Consider the following 20,509-nt stretch of genomic DNA (forward strand, 5'->3'; position numbering starts at 1 on the left):
TCAGCTATAATTACCAACTATAATTACCTTTTATATTGGGCATACTGTATATTATAGTTCATCTTGGGCACACCCCATACTGTGAGTGTATGTAGAGAATAGGAAGCCATTAGGGATTTGGCATAAATGTCTGTTGGAGGGGTTGTATTGTATTGGAATGAGTTGAAGACTGTTTATTATTATGAGTAAATAAAATAAAACTAATCTGATACGTTAGCGGTGATACTAAAATTACTACAGGGTGTCCCAAAAATCTACATACGTGGGGGAAATTAACACTATATATACATGGGGAAATTAACAGTATATATATATATATATATATATATATATATATATATATATATATATATATATATATATATATATATATACACAGTACTGTGCAATAGTCTTGCAAAGAAATGCTGTACAGCAAAGGAGCCTTCAAACATAATGAAATTAAATGTTTCTACATTTAAAAAAAATACTATAAAGATCAGCAAGCAGACATAAATGAAACAAAGTCGATATTTGGTGTGTCGACCATTTTCTTTAAATAAAAAAAAATATTCGTAGTCTCAGGTAGAATTTGTGCAGTTTTATACGGAAATGAGCTGTACGTTTTACTGAGCATTTGCTTCTTACTTTTGCAGCAAAACCCAGCAGCCTTCATTGTGTTTTTTGTCTGAAAGGTGGTCTCTTACATAATGTGCTTTTTTTTCCTTCCAGAAAGCCTTTAAGAATGCCTTTGACAAAAGAAGAACATACTGAAATCATTCTCATGGCTGGATCAGGAAGCTATCGCAAGGTTGTGAAAGAGTTTAACAGGAAACATGGTAAGAACATCACACACCATACTGTTGTCAAACTTATTCACAAACTCAAAAAGACTGGAAGTGTTGCAGAACAACTGAGAAGTGGACGTTCATGAACATCCACTGACGAAGGCACAACCGACGTGTGGTTGGCATACATAGTCCCCTACGTATGGAGAATTTTGGGACACCCTGTAGTTTCCTTTGTCCTTGAAAATGACACCTTCTATCAGAAATGCAATAAGAAAACATAATGTAGCACCACTCCTGTTGTTATAGTTTAACATCATTATACTGAAATACATTTCAATACTAAATCTTTTAAATAATTCAAAGTCGAATGTGACAGGTTGTGAAAATGGTAACTAGTAACCTATTTAGAAATTTTGAAAATCATCCCAAAGTGTTATTATTCTACCTATACCACAACTATTTGCACACTCTATCAATTATTAATTTATTTATTAATGAACGACACATCATGGTTTTTATCTGTATATATTTTAATGATTTTTTAAGCCCACAAAACAAGATACAAAAGAAACCATGAAGCACAAATTCCTTTGTGAAAACATTACCTCTGACTATTACAAAGTGCTGACACTGGAGACTCCTTCCTACAAATGTTACAAAATTTTAAATAGACTCCCCGTGCAGAAAGCTTCACGTGGCGTGTCCACCATACAAGTGTAAGATGTTACTATAGAAACGATAACGTATTAGAACGCACATATTAATGTGAACCTGTGATTTGCCTTCCAGCCAGAACTACTGTCCTTATAGAAAGTTAATCAAAATCAGTCATTCAGTAGTGATAATGCACCACACAAACACACACACACACACACACACACAAAGCTAATGAGATTTTTAAAATATATTCACTTTTACCTTAAAAATGCAATCAATCTTTAAAATGTCCCTGTTTGTTTAGGAATCGTGATTATTTACCAGGTTGTGAGATGAGACAATTGACCAGTGGTGTCTGAAGCTCATTTTTTCCCATCATAGCTGTTGGACAGGGGGATTGGGAACAATGACACTGTTGGGTGTTACTATTCAGACCTTCAAGCATGTTACAGTGATAAAAAAGAATGTGTAGGCAGGCCAATGTTTGTTCAGAAAACATCCTCTTAGATAGCTCTGGAGGAAAGCTAGTCAAATACTCCGCTACAGATCTGACAGCGGCCCAAATATTTGCTCTCATAAATGTACAGCGTGTCTCATTTTAAAACCTAACATGGCTTTCCATGCCATTGTTTCCTGATCAAATCTCCCAGCTAGAACAGGTCCTCGGTGTGTGTTTAACTTGTTCTCAGTATCATTTTCACGTGTTGCATGTCTGTGTGTGTGATTATAAAGTGTCTGCATGCCTTAGGATGTACGACTTGCAGAGATGTGGAAACCCCTGGAGGTGGGCTGGCTGGAAAGGTGGTGTGGGGGTGGGGGGGAGACAAAGTAGTGCTTCCCTTCACTTTTATCATTCTCTAGTGGGAAAAAATGTGATAAAGAGGACTGCTGGTTCAGAGGCACCCGGCCTATAAACACAGCTCGCATGCACAGAGACGAGGTCAGGGGCCACATAGCACTTTGAAAGAAAAAGAAGGGGAAAAAAACACCCAAGGAACTCCCAACAATGGCCGCTGAAGACCGAAGAGCAGGCAGCGCGGACCTGACAAGTGTTCACTTCACATTCTTCCTCTTTCCCAAGACACCCTTCTCCCCCCACAGCCTCTTCCTCACTTGCTCCCTTCACATCCAGAACATATGGCAGGACACTTATCAGACCAGTATCAAATGTTTTTCATATGCAGAGCTGCTGATTCACATGAGGAGTGGTTGAACTACAAAAATGTTATGCATGCTCATGACCATCATTATAATCAAGATCCAGGAAATAAAGCAAGAAATGGTTGTGCAACATTAATAAAAGTTTGCAAGGCATGACTCATACATTCATTCATTCATCATTTAGTAAGCATTTATCCTGGTCAGTGTTGGAGTGGATATAGAGCCTCTTCTGGGAACACTGGGCGCAAAGTGGGAATACACCCTTGGTGGGACGTCAGTCCATTCAACTTACACACTCAGACAATCATTCACACCTAGGGACAATTTATCATAGCTAATCCAGGATGTTTTTGCGAGGTGGGAGAAAACTAGAGAACCTGGAGGAAGCCCATGTGGATACCACAGAAACTTCGCACAGACAGTAACCTGAACTCAAGCATGACTTTTCTAAATATTTCCTTCAGTGTAGTTTTGAAATGACTCATGTGACAAGGGTCAGTTTGCTGACGTACATGTTCCTTGCAGCCTACATGTTGAGGATTAGTTTGTTCCAATGTCCTCCAGGCTCCACAGATGGAGGGTGTGCTTCAGCTTGCCTGGGCTTTTCAGCAAGAGAGGGAGTTGAGGATAACTGGCTTAATCACCTGGAGGTTCCACCTCAAAATGCAAGACTGGGGGAACAATGGCAACTAAACTGCAGCTGATCAATTGGAGGGATTACACATTATCCGTCCTCTTACTCAATTCATCAGATGCAATTGCCCACAAAGACATATCTGGAACCCGACACTCTCCTCCTCCCTCACTAATCCCACTGGGGATGATTCAGACTTGTGTGTGAGGCAGATGGGTGAGGATGGCACACCCTGGGCATACGGTTAGTGATAAGCCTTAATAGCAGAACAGATTTCTGCAATTGATCACTGTTTATTCAGTTTATCCTATTAGTGCTTGGATATAAGTGGATATGACTCATCTGATCAAGGATGACATTTATCCACAACCTGGCACTGGACACATGCTCTTTAGCACTCGTCTCTCCAATCCAGTCCGTAACATGCACATTATATAAATTCCCCAGGATTGATTGGACCTGTTTGGGAAAGGGCGACATCATTACAGGTTCAGTAGGCACTTTAGTCTGATCAGAGTTGTAGCCTATCCTGGGAATACTGAGCATAAGGCAGGAATACACCCTGAAAGCCCTGCAGGGCATCACACAAATACACACTCATTCATATCTAGAGGCAGTTTAGAGCAGCCAATCCAAATCCACACGTTTTTTGGAAGGTAGGAGAAACTGAGAAGGAACACTACCTGCTACACTACTGTACTGCCCTTCTCGGTAAAGCTTATTTAAGTGATGTTTATTTATGTATATTATATATATATATATATATATATATATATATATATATATATATATATATATATATATATATATATATATATATATATATATAATTTCTTCATTTTCAACTGCAGACCACAACATCCCTCTCTGCATTATTGTCTAACTTGAAATAGGAAGTAAATTTCCACCAATTATTAACATTTACTTGCTGTCTGGCCCCCTGGAAGCTTTCACCAATGGTGCCATCCATCCATACCTGAATTCACTTAAGGTGAACCATGGAGTGGAGTTTTCAGATAGACCAGAGATTTCCTGCAACCGCACCCTGGTTCGAAAACATCATATGGGTTTGTTTTCTCATATGACTAAATGTACTGAACCCTCAGGGCAAATGGACTTTTGGGTCCAGGAACAAGGGCAAGTATGAACGTGCCCTTACAGAGTTTAGTTTTGGCTTTTTATTCTACCAGACAAAGGAACTGTTGTTACCAGCAAACCATACCTTTTTTTCATACAAACCATACCACAGTTGACAACTACTGTATAGTTTTTGGTATCTTCTCAAGCTGGTGGAAGCTAACATTTTTTATTAATGAAATTACAACATGTTAAATGTTTTATCCATTTATAGTTATTTAATGTTAATATAGATTGAACAAGTTGCATTGTTCAATCTTCAAGCCATTCTCTTACCAGCCTCTTTTTATGCCTCTGCCATTAAGTCATGGAGGATTGTCCATCTGTCTGTCCATCTGTCTGTCTGTCCATTTGTCCATCCATCTGTCCCTATATCTCAAGAACATGTGGTCGAATATTTATAGGATTTATATAGAATTATCATTGTAACTAGCAGATACACTAAATATAGTTTGGTTTTTATTCGATCAAGGTAAGTCAAGGCACATGTATGAAATAGATTATATTCAACAACATCCTTCATGTTTTAAGTATTTTGTAAGGGTATTTCTGGCTTACAAATTAGTAACAGGAAAGACTAGACCTCTTGGTGATGGAGGCATCCCCCACTGATGCCATTGTTCTCTCTCTTGAAATTCATAAGACAATAAAGGCAAATTGTCATCGTACAGAAAATGTCCTCTGTCCAGTTTTACCTCTGACTGTTACAAAGTGCTGACACTGGAGACGTCCACAAACGCTTATGTTTCTCAGAGAAACTATAAATTTTTTTTTTTTTATGTTTATATAGATCATCTGCCATAGAAGTCCCTCTGTAATCATCACCTTCTGACTAATTAATCAACATCTTCTGACCAATCAGAGTATAGAATACAGCAGTGCTGTGTTATAAATGAAACTAACACATTCAAAGTGAAACAGTGATCTAGATGTCACTTGGAAAGACACCGGTAATGAATTTTATTATTCCATTCAGTGATGCTCTCCAGAGAGGGAACACACTATCCCCTCAGGGCAAACTTGTGACCCTGACCACATAATTTGTTTCAAAAACAGGAAGCAGTATTCCCTCTTGACAGGAAGTTCCGCTGCTAAACATAATACTGTTCATGAAACATGTTGTCAAGCAGCAGAGGTCATGCACAGACAAGTGCAAGAGATGTGGAAGCTGGGCGTTAACATTTTGTTTGTTTATGATATCATCGTGGTGGGATTGTTTAAAATTATATGCTGTTTTAAAAAAAAAAAACAGCACGGCTTTGCTGGAGTTTGGCATTTGGAAAAGGGGAGGGTTTAACAAGAGTCTAGAGGGAATAAGAATAGTGAACTGACTTTGGAGTCTCGTTTTTCACTGTATGTCTGCTTTTGTACCGAGTGTGTGTGTGCGTGTGTGTGTGTGTGTGTGTGATGTCACCAACCATGGCTGCCAAATGTTTGAGTGTGTGTTAGGAGAGCGTGGCGGCTGGCTGGCCCCCCAAGCAGGCCAGGCTGCTGGAAGCAGAATGCAAACCTCATTTCCAAAAGTAGGGAAAAAAGCGAAAACACAAGCCCTTCTGATTAGGGCATGAGCCCAGATGAAAGGCGGCAGGACCAATCAGCGATGAGTTAGGGGCACCCAGGGAGGAAGTGGGCCCGCCACAGGCATTCTGGTTTGTCTAGTTGTTACTATTGAAACGGCTACCAGAAACAGAAACAAATCTTTAAAAAAAAAAATGGAGGTGGGGGCAGAGGAGGAGGAGAAGTACATTGTGGAAAATGTTATGATAATCAACTCGACTTTTTGAGACTGTAGAAAGATTTGGGGGGAAACGTTTTGAAAAAAACCCTAAAAGGTGTTTTTATAATATCAAGCTTTTTACAGGCTTTTTGGGCTTCGTATGATCATTCATTCACTCATTCATTCATTTATTTCATCTTCAGTACCCATTTTTGGACTGAGGTGGATCCAGAGCCTATGACCCCTCATGGGAATACAACTTGATGACAGTCCCACACACACACACACACACACACACACACACACACACACATTCACACCTGAGGCAATTTAGCTAAGTCTCATTTACTAAAAACGTACCAGCATGTTTTTAGGATGTAGGAGGAAACCTGAGAACCTGGGAGGAAACCCACAAGGATACAGGAAGAACATCCATCCATTCATTTTCTGCACCACTTATCCTACACAACCTGGACCCTATCCCAGGGCACTCGGGGCACAAGTTCCCTGGACGGGGTGCCAACCAATTGCAGGGTACAATCACAAACCCATTCACACACCCATTCACAAGCCCATTCTCTTGCCCATTCACACCCCATTCACATACTACAGATAATTAGGAAATGCCAATCAGCCTACAACGCATGTCTTTGGACTGTGGGAGGAAACCGGAGTACCCAGAGGAAGCCCCAAAGCACGAGGAGAACATGCAAACTCTGTACACACAGGTTGGAGGTGGGAATCAAACCCCCGACCCTGGAGGTGTAATACATACCTCAAAAGGTTTAGAGTTTTCATCAGCCAGATATTTTGTAGGCGTGTTTGTCATCGTCTTGATCATCCTATCCACCCCATCCAATTCTCAATTCTAGTTAGTCACAGCTCTGACAGTATTTCTGCATGGTTTAATATTAATGCATTCGTTCTAATATGTTTGTATAGTAAGAACTAACACAGGAAGTTGTATAGGACATACTCCTATTAAAGCAGATTTTTAAAAAATGTGTCTGTTGATATGGAGGTTTTCAGTGAGGAGATGTTTGCTTAACATTTACGGAAGGAGTCTCTAGTATCAGCACTTGCAACAATCAGAGGTAAAGCTGTTTCTTTAGGTTTGCCACCATTCTTCAGGATAGAGGGCTTTGCACTTTACAGTTACTCAGTAACAGGACAAGCTGTGTTGTTATTAACAAATGTATATACCTGTATATAACATCCCACAACTGTAAATGGAAATATAAATTAATATAAATATGATGTCATTTTTTAATAAATAATAATAATAATAAAAAAAACTATTAGTGTCGGTTGCTGTGCTATAAGAGGAATAAAGCACTTCAGGATGTGAGGATTTTGGAAATGTTTACCAACTTCGTTAATTATAGTAAATTATTTTCCTCTCAAATAATAGTCATAATTACTTACATAATAGATCGGTTGTGATTAATTAATGAGAGTTCGTTGGAGAACTAAGCTGTCAGCTGTGCTAATAGACAACAGGTTTTGAAATTTTAATGGAAAAAAAAATCATTAAAACAGGCTAACCTCTTTAGTGTTATGTAAAGAACATCATTGCATTAAACTCACCTAAAGTAGCAGACTGAACATCCAAGGAAAACAAGTGCTCTGTATTTTGCATTCGAGCACACGGGCTCCCCATGGCTCTAATTTAGGACCTCTTCAGTTTATCTGCAAAATCGAGAAGAGCTCAAAAATACAAGGGCCAAATTTACAACATATGCTTGTGCATTCTGCACTCCAACCTATATCTCCCATCTATGGTGTTCCTGTCTATCATTCATTTGTGTTCTTTGGTTTCACTTGGCATTAAGATATCTGCAAGGATGGCCTGGCGGTGTTTAAATACAATCATAGCGCTTCCAGCTTGCTTGATGTGGTGAGTGTAGTGCGGAGGGCGTCGTGGTCACCCACTCTTCCCAACCTACTACGAGGAAAACGAGGCGAGGGAGACGCTTTGAGCGCATGCCAGAAAATAGTTGTGGACGAAGCTGCGGCTGCACTTTTGGACGGAGATGACAAGGTTTACGTTTTCCACTCATGGCTTGCAGCACATTTTCCCAGAACCCTTCTCCACATGGTTAGCCAGGACGCTCGTGTTGTCTGCTTTACATTCTGCCACACTTTAAAAGCAGGCTCTTAAACATCTCTTACAGACTCATGGTATGGTAGAGCTTGAGAGGTGAACATGATGGATTAGGTAAGGAGATAAATGTGTGAATAAAACAGGTGTGCTGTTAAAGAAAAATAATCAAACAGATAGTAGTATGATGCCTCAATGTTGATTCTTTGTTTTAATGGCACATCCTACAGTGTTTTATTACCCCTAAACCACATCAATTTGACAATGATTACAACTTTTGGTTAATTATTGAACAATGCATAATACCTTTTATCTGTTTATAGTTATGCTTAATGTTGTGGAACATTACCAATAACAATTTAGTTCCTGTTTTCACTTATGTTATAGCGCTATAAACACAGCAGCTTGTCACGATACTGATAAACAGTCCCTCCAGGTTTTTTGATTGCAAAAATTAAGTTGCAAAACCAAGCAAACGCCGCAATATTCAGAGGAGCTTGCGATTTTTACCACAGAATTATCGAAGATCTGGGCCAAGACGCGTCATGTGACATCATCACAATGGGCATTCAGCCAAAGCCCTCTTTGATTCATGTGCATCAAACATGAGTACAGCTAAAAAACTCTGCAAGTTTCATCGGAAATTTTGGAAAAAAAAAAAAAAAAACCGCAGCAAAATCAAGCATTTTTGGCCGCAACAATCACAAAAAAAACTCACTGAAATCCTGTACATGCTGGATAATCTACTAAGCCCTCTGTACTGAAAAGTTTCACATGTCGGAAATGTTACTGTTTCAAAGCACTGACGCTGGAGCCTGCTTCCAAAATTGCTAAATAAACATCTCCTCACAGAAAACTTCACCATGTCAATTACATGCATTTCTTGTTTATCTGAAGGGTCCACTATACAACTCCTTGTCTAAGTAGTTACCATAGAAACGATAACATATTAGAATGAATATAAATACTCTCAGAGTTCATGTTATAGAAAATGAATCAACACATTCTGACCAATCAGATTCAAGCATTCAACAGTGCTATTGAGCACTTTTACACCTCAGAGCTATTTCTTTTTTTCATTTCTACCATTCATGGTTATGTTGGATCCACAGCCACCGTACAATCCACTCGTTGCTTGATTAGATTGCCAGAGATTAGGTTAGTGTTTACTGCTCCTTTGAGGGGTGGTAGGAACAGCAGACTAATGATAAGAGGCATCTTGAAATGTTGTTTGGAGCAAATCAGATCTGTATCTTAAGTATTGCATTTCAGTTTACATCTGAAGTTTTGGTCATTGGCAGCGCATGGACGAGTATACATGAATCAGAGTTATTTGGAACTATATAGACACAACAAGCAGGCACGGAATTTAGTTAGCCTTTCTTGATCAAAGTCCAAACCCGCCAATGTTTTTTTCTGAGATCTTATAAGCAATAAAGTAATCAATGGGCGTCAGATGGCCTGGATAAAATCTGATCCCTAACAGACAAATCAGTCAAAGACAATCAATAAGTATCGAACGCACTGATTATGCACTTTATGGTTGTACACACACTAGACAAACATGAGCAGATTTTCCTAATCATCTCTGATACACAATTTCAGGGCAGCATGTGTTTTAGATTAATAAGGAGTGTTGCAAATATTCTAAAGGACTTAAAGTTTTCATTGATTTTTTTTGTTGTTGTTGTTACTATCAATTAGATGTCTGCCAAAGAATGGTTAAAGAAGAATTTAAAAAATGTTTTGGAATGGCCAAGTCAATGTCCTGACCTTAATCTAATAGAAGTGTTGTGGAAGGACCTGAAGCAAGCAGATTGTTTGAGGAAACCCACCAACATCCCAGAGTTGAAGCTGTTCTGTACTGAGGGACGGGCTAAAATTCCTCCAAGCCGATGTGCAGGACTGATCAACAGTTACTGGAAACGTTTAATTACAGTTATTGCTGTACAAGGGGGTCACACCAGATACTGAAACATACTTTTGCCAGTCACAGATATGTAATATGGAATCATTTTCCTCAATAGATAAATGACGGAGTATAATATTGTTGTCTCATTTGCTTAATTTGGTTCTCTTTATTTACTTTTAGGACTGATGATCAAGCACCACTGTATATGCACTAATAATTAGCACATCAGGAAATAATGGAGTGCATACATTAATCATTCATTGCCATTGATAATGCTAATAGTTAAGTATTAGCATCTTGTTAACTTGTTCTGTTAATTAATATGATGACTTTCACTAATAATAATAATGTACATTACACCACACAGTCCTATATATTCTAAACACTGTTTAGGATTTCAGCTTTTATTTCCTGGTATTTATATCTAGACGTGTTAAACAACATAAAATATACACCCTTTTGTATCAGACCACCCAGTTTTTAGATGAGCAAAATTATAGGAACAAATAATATTGAAGTAAATTAAAGTCAATAACACTTAATAATTGCTGCATATTCCTTGCTTGCAATAACTGCATCAAGCCTGTGATTCACTGACATCACCAAATTGTTGGTTTCTTCTTTTGTGATGTTTTTGCAGGCTTTTAACTGCTCTTTCGGTTGTTTGTTTCGGGGGTTTCTCCCTTCAGTCTCCTCGTCAGGAGGTGAAATGCTGCTCAATTGGGTTAAGGTCTGGTGATTGACATGGCCAGGGTAAAACCTTTAAATGGGTTAAAAAAAAATACATTGTGGCAACAGATAAGAGAAATACCTCAGGGTATGATGTTTTTGGAAAACATCAACTTTGGCATGTAACCACCCCATCACTGCTTATTTTCCTACAACAGCATGCCTCATGTTTTATTCATTACCTATTAAAGTGCATAATGTACGTTAACCCAAACATATTTAATTAACTTGGCACAATTTGCAATTCTTAGCCAGCACTACTAACATGAGACAACATGATCAAAATCAACACGCTTTATCGGCACCATGTTATAAAATTGGATGCTTTGACGATTTCACAGCAAACCGGTCCATTCTAGGGCACAGAAAGAACAATGGATTATGCTAATAAGAATGGCCGCTAAGACATAACTTATGTAAAGGGTTATATACTACTGGTGAAAACTTGAACAATATGTACAGTCCACTACAAAAGTACTGGACCAGCAAGACCAGTACTTTTGTTTTTGCTATGCATTGACATTTAGGTTTGAGATCAAAAGATGAATATGAGATGATAGATCAAAATTTCAGCTTTTATTTCCTGATATTTACATCTAGATGTGTTAAACAACTTACAATATGGCACCTTTGGTGGCAGATAACCCAATTTTTAGGTGAGCAAAAGTCTTAGAACAGATAATCATACAGTAAAAATGAGTTAATATAACACTTTGTGTGAATGTGTGCCCGGCGATGGATTGGCATCCAGTCCAGGGTTTCCACCGCCCTGTGACCCATGCCCCCTGGGACAGGCTCCAGGTTCCCCGCGAACCAGTAAGGATAAGCGGCATAGAAAATGGATGAATGTATTATTAATGGCATTTCATATATGAATCAGAGGCTGTTTATGTATATGCTTCATTATTTCCTGATATGCTAATGATTAGTGGCTGTGTTAATTCATTATTATGAAAGCATTAGTTAATAGGGTTGTCACAATACCATAAACATATCTTACGATACTATACCAGCTGAAGTATCACAGTACACCATGAAATATTGTGTTAATTCATAATTTAAATTTACAAAATGAACCAAATTTACAGAAATACATAGATATAAATGATGTAAATGAAACAGCCAAACCGAGAATGAATAATTGGCCATTGTAAAAACAGAAGAACAATCATACAATTGGCAAGCAACTAATTCAATGTGCCACATATTTCATCTATTGTTCTCTAGAGCAGTGAAATCATGCCAATGGAAATTGTCTTCAGAGAACTAAGAATGAACACAACATTTGCAATAAATAACTGAATTTTGAAACAAACTCCAACAAGCAAAAACCTTAAAATGTGGAATGTTATCTCACTTACTATCAAACACGGATAATTTTAGTGTTTACACACAGCAGTTAGCATAACGTTAGCTCACTTAGGCTAATTTTTATATTTACACACAGCGGTTAGCATAACGTTAACTTGCTTCAGCTACTTCTAGTATTTAGACATAGTGGTTAGAGTAAACATTAGCTCGCTTCGGCTAATTTTAGTATACACACACAGCGGTTAGCGTAACGTTAGCTCGCTTACAAACAGGAAATATTTAAGGATTAAGGTAAAGAATTTAGGCTAAATGAAGTGTCACTATTCTTTGTGTATTCTGCAAAAGCAGTGAGATGTGTCGTTTTATCGAAAATAGTATTAACTGTCGCATATACAACATTACTTACGGTACTACCATATTGACAATGCTACCGTTTAAAAAATATAGTGGCATCGGCGGTATTTTAAAGCTCAACCCTAACCCTAACCCTACCATAGTACCGGTATACCGTGCAACCCTATTAGTTAAGTTTTAATATATTAATGTAGTAAAGTGTTACCAAATCCCCTTAATAGTTCATTTCTGTCTGAGCTCACAGTACTATTCAGCAGAAGATGATGTCCTCCATTAGACCAGTTTACTCAAGCAACAAATTTGTCTGCAATCTGCATCAGATTTGATGATGTGAAAGATGAAAGTGTAATGCACCTGGGGCTGAATTCTGCAGGTATAGTGTGCCTCAAGGCTGGCAGAGGAGATAGACATCAGTCTGGCTGGTATCCTGTGCTACAGAGAGGTAAGCTATCCTGCATCAGCAGCAGCCACTGGCCTTACACCTCAACTTCCTCTAGCTATTACCATTCTGAAGCAGCAGCAGCCATTGCCTTACACCTCAACTTCCTCTAGCTATTACCATAAGTCGAGTCGAGTCGAGCCTTACCGTGTAGTGGACAAGTGCCAATAGACAGTTCCTGAAAGTTCTTGACAGACCCTCTCTGAGGTCAAAAACCACAATTAATGTAACATGACTAAATCATTTCCCTCCAATGCAATGCACAAAGGATTTAAGTGAATATGAATAGATTTTTCAGATTGAACAAATAATGTGTTTTAAACAGACACAAATACAAGAGATACACTATTTAGTTTTTGTTTGTTTATACGTTTGGCTTGCAAAGTCCATGTTGCGTGATGCATTTACATCATTTATTCATACTTAGTAACTGCCTGGACAGGATCACTTTTATGTTTTGGGAAACAGAACCAGCTCAATTTGTAAGAAAATTTTGCAGACAGGTGCAAATAAAAATAATAACTGCATTTATTATTTAAAAAAGGATTTTCAAAAAAGACACAGTCTCAGGCACAGCTCTGATTGAAACCAACTACATCAAGTGATGTAGCTGACGTTGAAGAACTGAACATACTGACATTTCTACCTCTGTTATTTTCTACTCCTACCTCAGGGTCATAAAAAAAAGAAGATACAGATATTTGGAGCACTACGCAGATTCACAGATTCACAGATTTACTAATTGATTCAGACTTTTAAAACATGAAACTTAAATTGTGTAACTGTGATGCTGCAGGCTAGAGGAAGTGATGTCCTTTTGTATTAGTTCCACAAAGGTTCATTTCAATGGCCTAGAGCACAGATGAATGTCCAAATGTTTCTTTTGATTTATCTATAAAAGGTTGCTTTGTGCACATTAGCCTCAAAACTTGCATGCATGCACACACGTATCTCTGTCCTGGCTTGCATAAAGGCATCTTCTTTCTAGTGAAATGCAAATATGACAGGATTTAATAATACATGCAAAACCTGTATAACCTATAAAACAGGTAGTACTTCCAAACTTCCAACATACACTAAATCTGGCGAGGCTTGGAGGATGGGGGGGGGGTAGGCTGTTGCAGGAGGTTTGGGGGAGTTGCTTTTCAGTCTGCTTGCACAAGCATTCGCAGTGTAAACTAGACTTCTCTCCTTCATCATGGCAAACCTGATTAAGATTGTGCCCCAGACAGGACTCAGAATCTGAAACCACTTAGAGAGGGAGAGAGAGAGAGAGAGAGAGAGAGAGAGAGAGACAGAGAGTGGGGGAGAGAGAGAGAGAGAGAGAGAGAGAAACTTACTTGAGAAGAATGAAAAGCTCAGTGTTGCTATTAGAAAGCCATCAGACTTGGCAGGAGTGGTAAGCTCGTTGGGGGGGGCTGGCCGTGTCTCATTATATCGGCCCCCCATTTCAAAGTCTACCAGGATATTGTAAGATTGATCGCAGCAGCCAAAAATAACAACATTCAAGTTTCTATAAGGGGACGGACCCGCACAGGCTCGCTTTTGGAGAATTACTCACATTGATGGCGCTGATCTCATTTTAAACAAAACTAACAGGCAAGTGAGTGGGTTTTATAGTTCAGGCATTAACACATAGGGACTGGTGTGCGATTATTATGTCTACGTGAAGCAGTGAAGCGTGTATTTATGTACGTCTATGAACAGAAAGTGTAAAGTCTAATATAAATAGATGTTCCTCATAGTTGTTTGGAGTAAGGGTGGCCAGGTCTGGCTATACTTAGTGGGCTATAGTTCACAGTAGCATAGCACTGAGGTCCCTCGGGGCCCGACTGTAATCAGAGCAGAGGCCCCTCTAAACTGCGAGTGCTCGCCCTCCCCCAGCTATGGCTCAGCTCACGCCCGGGTGGCATCCGGAGGTCATCTGTCCAAACTCAGATGTTTTGAGGCAATACCTCTCAATCTTGAGGGCCCCTATTTTGGGGACCGTTTAGAAGTGAAAATGTAACCTGCTGTTTAACAGACGCCAGTTTTATGGAGAATTGGGAGTGGAAGAGTGAACTGTTGTGGCAATTACGTTAGAACCTTGACCAGTCACTGCAATCCTTTAGTGATGAGCACAGAACATTTGTGTAACACTCTTTCTTAACAGACTTTGTGTGAATTCTGCAATATGTCAGTTGTGTGTTCATAACATTATAATTATATTCATCATTATATTCATACTTGCAGGTGTGCTTTACTGGAAATCTGGAAACACAACAACAAATCAAACACTGCGATTCATCTAAAGCGCCACAGCAAAACCAAGAACGCATCAGCAAAAGTAAAAACAGAAAATCAAAAGCCAGCAAATCAGATAACACAGCAGCAAGTAAGACAAAACAACGGCAAATCAAAATCGCAGAAAAACAAAGAAACAGGTAATGTTTGCAGTTTTTCAGAACTTCAGAATTCTGTTAATGTGGATTCATGTCTGTGTTTTTAAAGGTTGGATGGAGTATTACACTTACAGCTTTGTTCACCAGGGAGGACTCCCAATCCTACACTCAGATAACACCTTCTCACACCCTTATGTGGTCACAACCCACACTGTATTATCAGCAGACGCCATATAGTTCAAGATGTTCACACTGATAAGTACTGAATGTCAAAGACAGCATAACGACCATCTCTGGCTTTTTTACAACAAAATACACAATTTTACCATAATAGTTTGGTCAGTCTTGTGGTTACAATCAATAATTATTGAGTTCTGTGAAAGTTTTTAACAGAGCCTAGGGTCCATGTGATCAAAATATGATGTTGAGAGGTAATTTTATGTCCAAGCAGTTTGGTTGGATGTAAATTGCTTATGTAGAACCATAGTAGTATGGATTTTTAGACTAATGAATTTCTCAAGTGTAGAATTATTATTTAAAATCCAAGTTTGCTCTTGCTTCTCCAGCATTTAGAGAATTTGATTGAGAAGTGATTGTGCAGTGCTAGTAAAGAAAAGTGTTTTTAACCAATCTGCACTGCGAATCACACAAGTGAGCTGAACTTCCTAGTTATTTAAGAGATTTGAAAACCATTGGTTTATTCTACAAAAAAAATTATATAATAAAAATGCTGGAAAATTAGAAGTGACAATATGATGTTTAATTATATAGCATGTTTATAATGCACAAATAAATTGGGTCATTACCGTGGTGTGTGATGTGATTTTAGTGTGTTTAGTATATTTTTTTTCCTATTTGTTCTTTTTTTAAATGAAACATCAATCTATCAAGGTACAGCAGATGTTGATAATACAGATATCACTAATACAGATGTTGATTAATGTGTATTGTTCCTAAAGGAAGAAAGAAAACTGCTGTTTCTGCACCATAGCTAATAGTTATGATGGATTTCATTGGAACACTTTACCTCTGTCCTATGTGTTATTTAATTATTCATCTTTTATAAGCGATTAGGAGAGGCTGCTACCACATCTGGCAGCTCTGCCAGGTGCTCGTGCCCACAGGACGCTCTGGAATGGAGGAAACCTTCCCCAGCCTGCCAGCTCCACCTGAGGCTTTGGACCTGGTTCAGCACAGAGCCCCAGCCATAAACAAACTCTCATTTACCACTTTAATCGCCAGACCTGGTGTTTTGAGTTTTACATAATGGGTTTAAGTAACGCTTCTTGTTTTCTGCACCATTTAAGTGAAAGCCAAGCAGCGCTCCCAGAGAACGGCAGCAGGCTTAGGCATGAATGGATGTTCTCCACATTCCTGCCATTATGACGATGCTGCACTTTGGATGGTGACGAGCGTGAATCTTTAAGGCTGTGGTAGACCAGAAGGAAGGAGGAGGGAATGGGAAAGATGAATGGCCAGTGCAGCTAAAAGGCATTTGCTTTTTCTCTGGCCTTCTTTCTCCCAGCTGTTTTTCATTGCTCCTGTCAGAGATGTCGTTTGTGTTTGAGGTTGAAGGCTGTGGGGGGGACGGCAGTCTCGCCTCAGCCCTGATGGCTTTAGCTGCTGCTCCACTAGCTCTCTAGGCATTGTAAATGTCCATCAGGATAGGCTATTAAAAGTTGTACAAGTCACTGTTCTTTGTGTTTCGACCACTTGACACAACTCGATGCAAAGAACGTCAAGCGGAGCCACATGCTTACGGCTTCTCTGGACATTACAACTTACATCAAACAAGGTGAAAGTGGCAGATGGAAAAACAGGAGCCTAATAATGTACAGTAGCTAACCTGGCTTGTTATGATAGCTAATTAACTATATTAATTAACAACATTAATAGTCATTACATAGTTAATCCAATTATTTGGCACTGTTTGAAATCTGCACTTATGCAAAAAGATTTCTAGGGTCAACATTGAAATTATTTATTGCAATTCTTCAGGTAGCCTTTTCTTATTCACTGTAATCTTATATTTAAAATTATATTATAAATAAATGAAATTGATCAACAACCAGTTGGGTGAGATTTGATTATTTGGCAGAGTTGACTATTTTCCCCAAAAACAGCACATCCTGAAATGCTTTATGTCTCTTATACCATGGCAATCTGCCAAGTATTACAATTTTGAATTGTAAAAGAAATGACACAACGCACTTTTTATCCATTTATAGTTACATATGATGGTGTGGTACATTTGTAAAACAAGTTAGTTGCTCTTATCGCGTGTGTTATAGCAGCTGTAAACAGTTATTCTTTCACCAGCTGCTGAAACAAGATCAAGAAGTTAATGAAACAAGAAAATCTTCTGACCTAAATCAGAATCAAAAATTTAACAGCAGTATGGTATAATTACGGTTATTGTAGTTCTAGTTTACCCTAGTGTTGTGGAGTCTTAACATGTTTGGGAAGCAGAGTGTGTTGGTTGGACAGTTGAAACGTTTAAATGGGGAGCTCAGGATTTAACCGATACTGAAAACTAAGTACGGATACCTACAATCGATCAGAATTAATTTACTGAAGAAGCCGAATATCATGTTCCGGATTAAAATATAATTCATTCCACAGTTTTGCAGTGCACTGATGTAAAGTGGCTGGTGATTCATAACACATCCCAAGTTCCTTAATCTCCCTGACCTCTGTGTCTTAGTGAAACTATCGCCACATTATGCATGTGAATAATGTGGGAGGAATAAAGCGACATCCAGCAGTTATCACCGTGTCACCACCAATTGTATGATAATGTCAGATGTAAAGTGGCATGTAGCTCTACTGGTTTTAATGTTCTTGTCTGCAGCCTGTTCACAAACCGCTGGCTCACACAGGGTGACAATAGGCCCATTACAAAGGGAAAAATAAAGCAAACAAATAAGCTTTTCACATGCAAAGAGGCTCTGTAATGCTCTCTTAACTACTGACACTCTAACTCTGAATATCAATTGTCCAGCAACACCAAAAAATGGGTATGCATTGAAAATCAACAATACTGGTAAAAACTAGTTTTACAATTGTGTTATAACACAAACGTACATATATATATATATATATATATATATATATATATATATATATATATATATATATATATGTATGTATGTATATGTATATGTGTATGTATATATATATATATATATATATATATATATATATATATATATATATATATATATATATATATACACACATACACATATGTGTGTGTGTGTATATATATACGTACATACAGTTATAGTTTAGCAGCAATGGCAAGACACGTTTTCTTATGGAAAATGCGTAAAGAGAGTGAATGAGGGTCAAACCCTAAAATGTGTCTTAAGATCACTTTGAACTGGGGTGGGCTTGAAAGCCGCCACAAATAGGTTTGTGAGAGTCACAGCCAAAGGTCACATTCCCTTGGCTTTTGGCTGGCATAATTAATATTTATAAGGGTTTAATGCCAGATAGACATCCTCACCAGCACTCCCACACAAACACACACACTCACACTCTCACACATGCTGACTTCCTTTAGTCATAAATCTCTTCCATATAAAAGTGGCGCGAATTACAAAGAAATCTGGTGAATACTTGCATGTTCCCTGGAAAATTTATTAGCTGTGCACTCTGAGACCTTTCCCTTCTTCCTATACAGAAATCACCTCAATACCCACTCCACTATAATCACCCAGTCTGTGTTGGGTCGGATTTACAGTGCACTGAAGTGGAAAGAACAAAAAACTGTCCGAATTATTAACATAATTGCAAGTGCTTGTGATGAGGTATTGGCCTCGTTTGTCAAGCCGAAAGAAAATAATTTATTCGTAAATCATTCTGAGGAGCACTGCCACAAGAAATGTGGTATTCATGAAAATCCAGTTCGTTTGGGGAAAATGTTTGTATGCTACATTTCCAAAGTTTGTGTATAGTTACATATTATGTTAAGAAGAGTCTCAGGTACGTATAAGAAGAATCAGGGGTGGAAAGCACTTGTACATTCTTATTGTACTGAAGTACAGTTTTGGAAGATTCATACTTCAATAATGAAGAGGAAAAAAATGTATACTTTACTCCTTAATTTTTCATTTTGACCTTCAAATTACTTATGTACTTATATTACAAACCTCTAATGCCATAACATTTTTCGTGTTGTCTATTTTTATTTCCTAGTATGACGTATCTCCCATGTAAAATTGAAATATCAGCCTTTAAAAGTTGCCATTGAATCCAAAGAAGTATGTTGAGTTAAGCCAGCCAGCTAGTTGAGTTTTGTAAATTAGCTTGTTTAATTAGCTAGCTAGTTTACTTTTGTAACTTGTCTTGTTAAATTAGCTAGTTTACTCTTAACTTAAACCAGCTTGCTGGTTAATTTTTGTAAATTAGCTTGCTCAATTATGTAACTATTTTGGGTTTTGTAAATTAGCTTGTTCTTAGCCGGTGTAAATTAGCTAGTAAAGTTTTGTTTTTGTTGCTAACCTACCAATATGTAAGCAAACACTCGCTAACCAACAAGCAAAATTCTAGGTTTGTCTGAGATGTCAGTCCTTTTATCAGTTTAAAATATTTTCTTGAGCATGTTTAAATGTAAAAGTACTTTTAACTTTTTCATCTCTCAAGTAGACTTTTGACTCCATGCTTCCACTTTAAATTAAGATTTTTTACCTATACTCTTACTAGTATACTTTCTTAGTACTTACTAGTCTTTCCCATGTCACTTATGTAAACCTCGACTGTTAGGCTAGAAATTGTATAAGATATAACAAATATTATATTGTTATGAGTTACTTCAAATTTATATACGGTGAGGTTTGCATGCACAAATTGTGAACGTTTTGTTAAACTTGTTTCATGTTAATGAGTTGAAACCCCATAATTTAAGACAAATACGGCTATTCATTCAATTAGGACAAAAGTAATGGCGCCCTATACAAGCAGGAGGAGTTATTGTGTGTCAGCTGTCCTTTGAACATGCTTGGTAATTTATGGGTGATTGGTGTTTACCAAAATGCACATGTGAGTATAAAGAAAATTAGTGTTGAAACTTTATTGAATCTGATGGGGGAAAAAGTTTACTTTCAGTTCAAAAGTTTAGTTTGGCCTTTGAAAACTTTTACGCACAACTTTACTAAAAGATTGATAAATGAGGCCCATTGTGAGCATGATTATGTTACATAAA

At 38.0% G+C, this 20,509-nt stretch overlaps 1 long non-coding RNA gene across 1 annotated transcript; it reads left to right on the forward strand.

Annotated features, from left to right (window-relative positions):
• Window positions 1-728: 728 nt before the first annotated feature.
• LOC128613806 (uncharacterized) lies at window positions 729-17,473 on the forward strand. The gene is made up of 3 exons (XR_008386946.1): window positions 729-818; window positions 15,155-15,296; window positions 15,413-17,473. It is a non-coding gene; the product is annotated as an uncharacterized LOC128613806 (long non-coding RNA).
• The last annotated feature ends 3,036 nt before the right edge of the window (window positions 17,474-20,509 follow it).

Source organism: Ictalurus furcatus, chromosome 10, assembly GCF_023375685.1.
Source record: "Ictalurus furcatus strain D&B chromosome 10, Billie_1.0, whole genome shotgun sequence".
Lineage (NCBI taxonomy): Eukaryota > Metazoa > Chordata > Actinopteri > Siluriformes > Ictaluridae > Ictalurus > Ictalurus furcatus.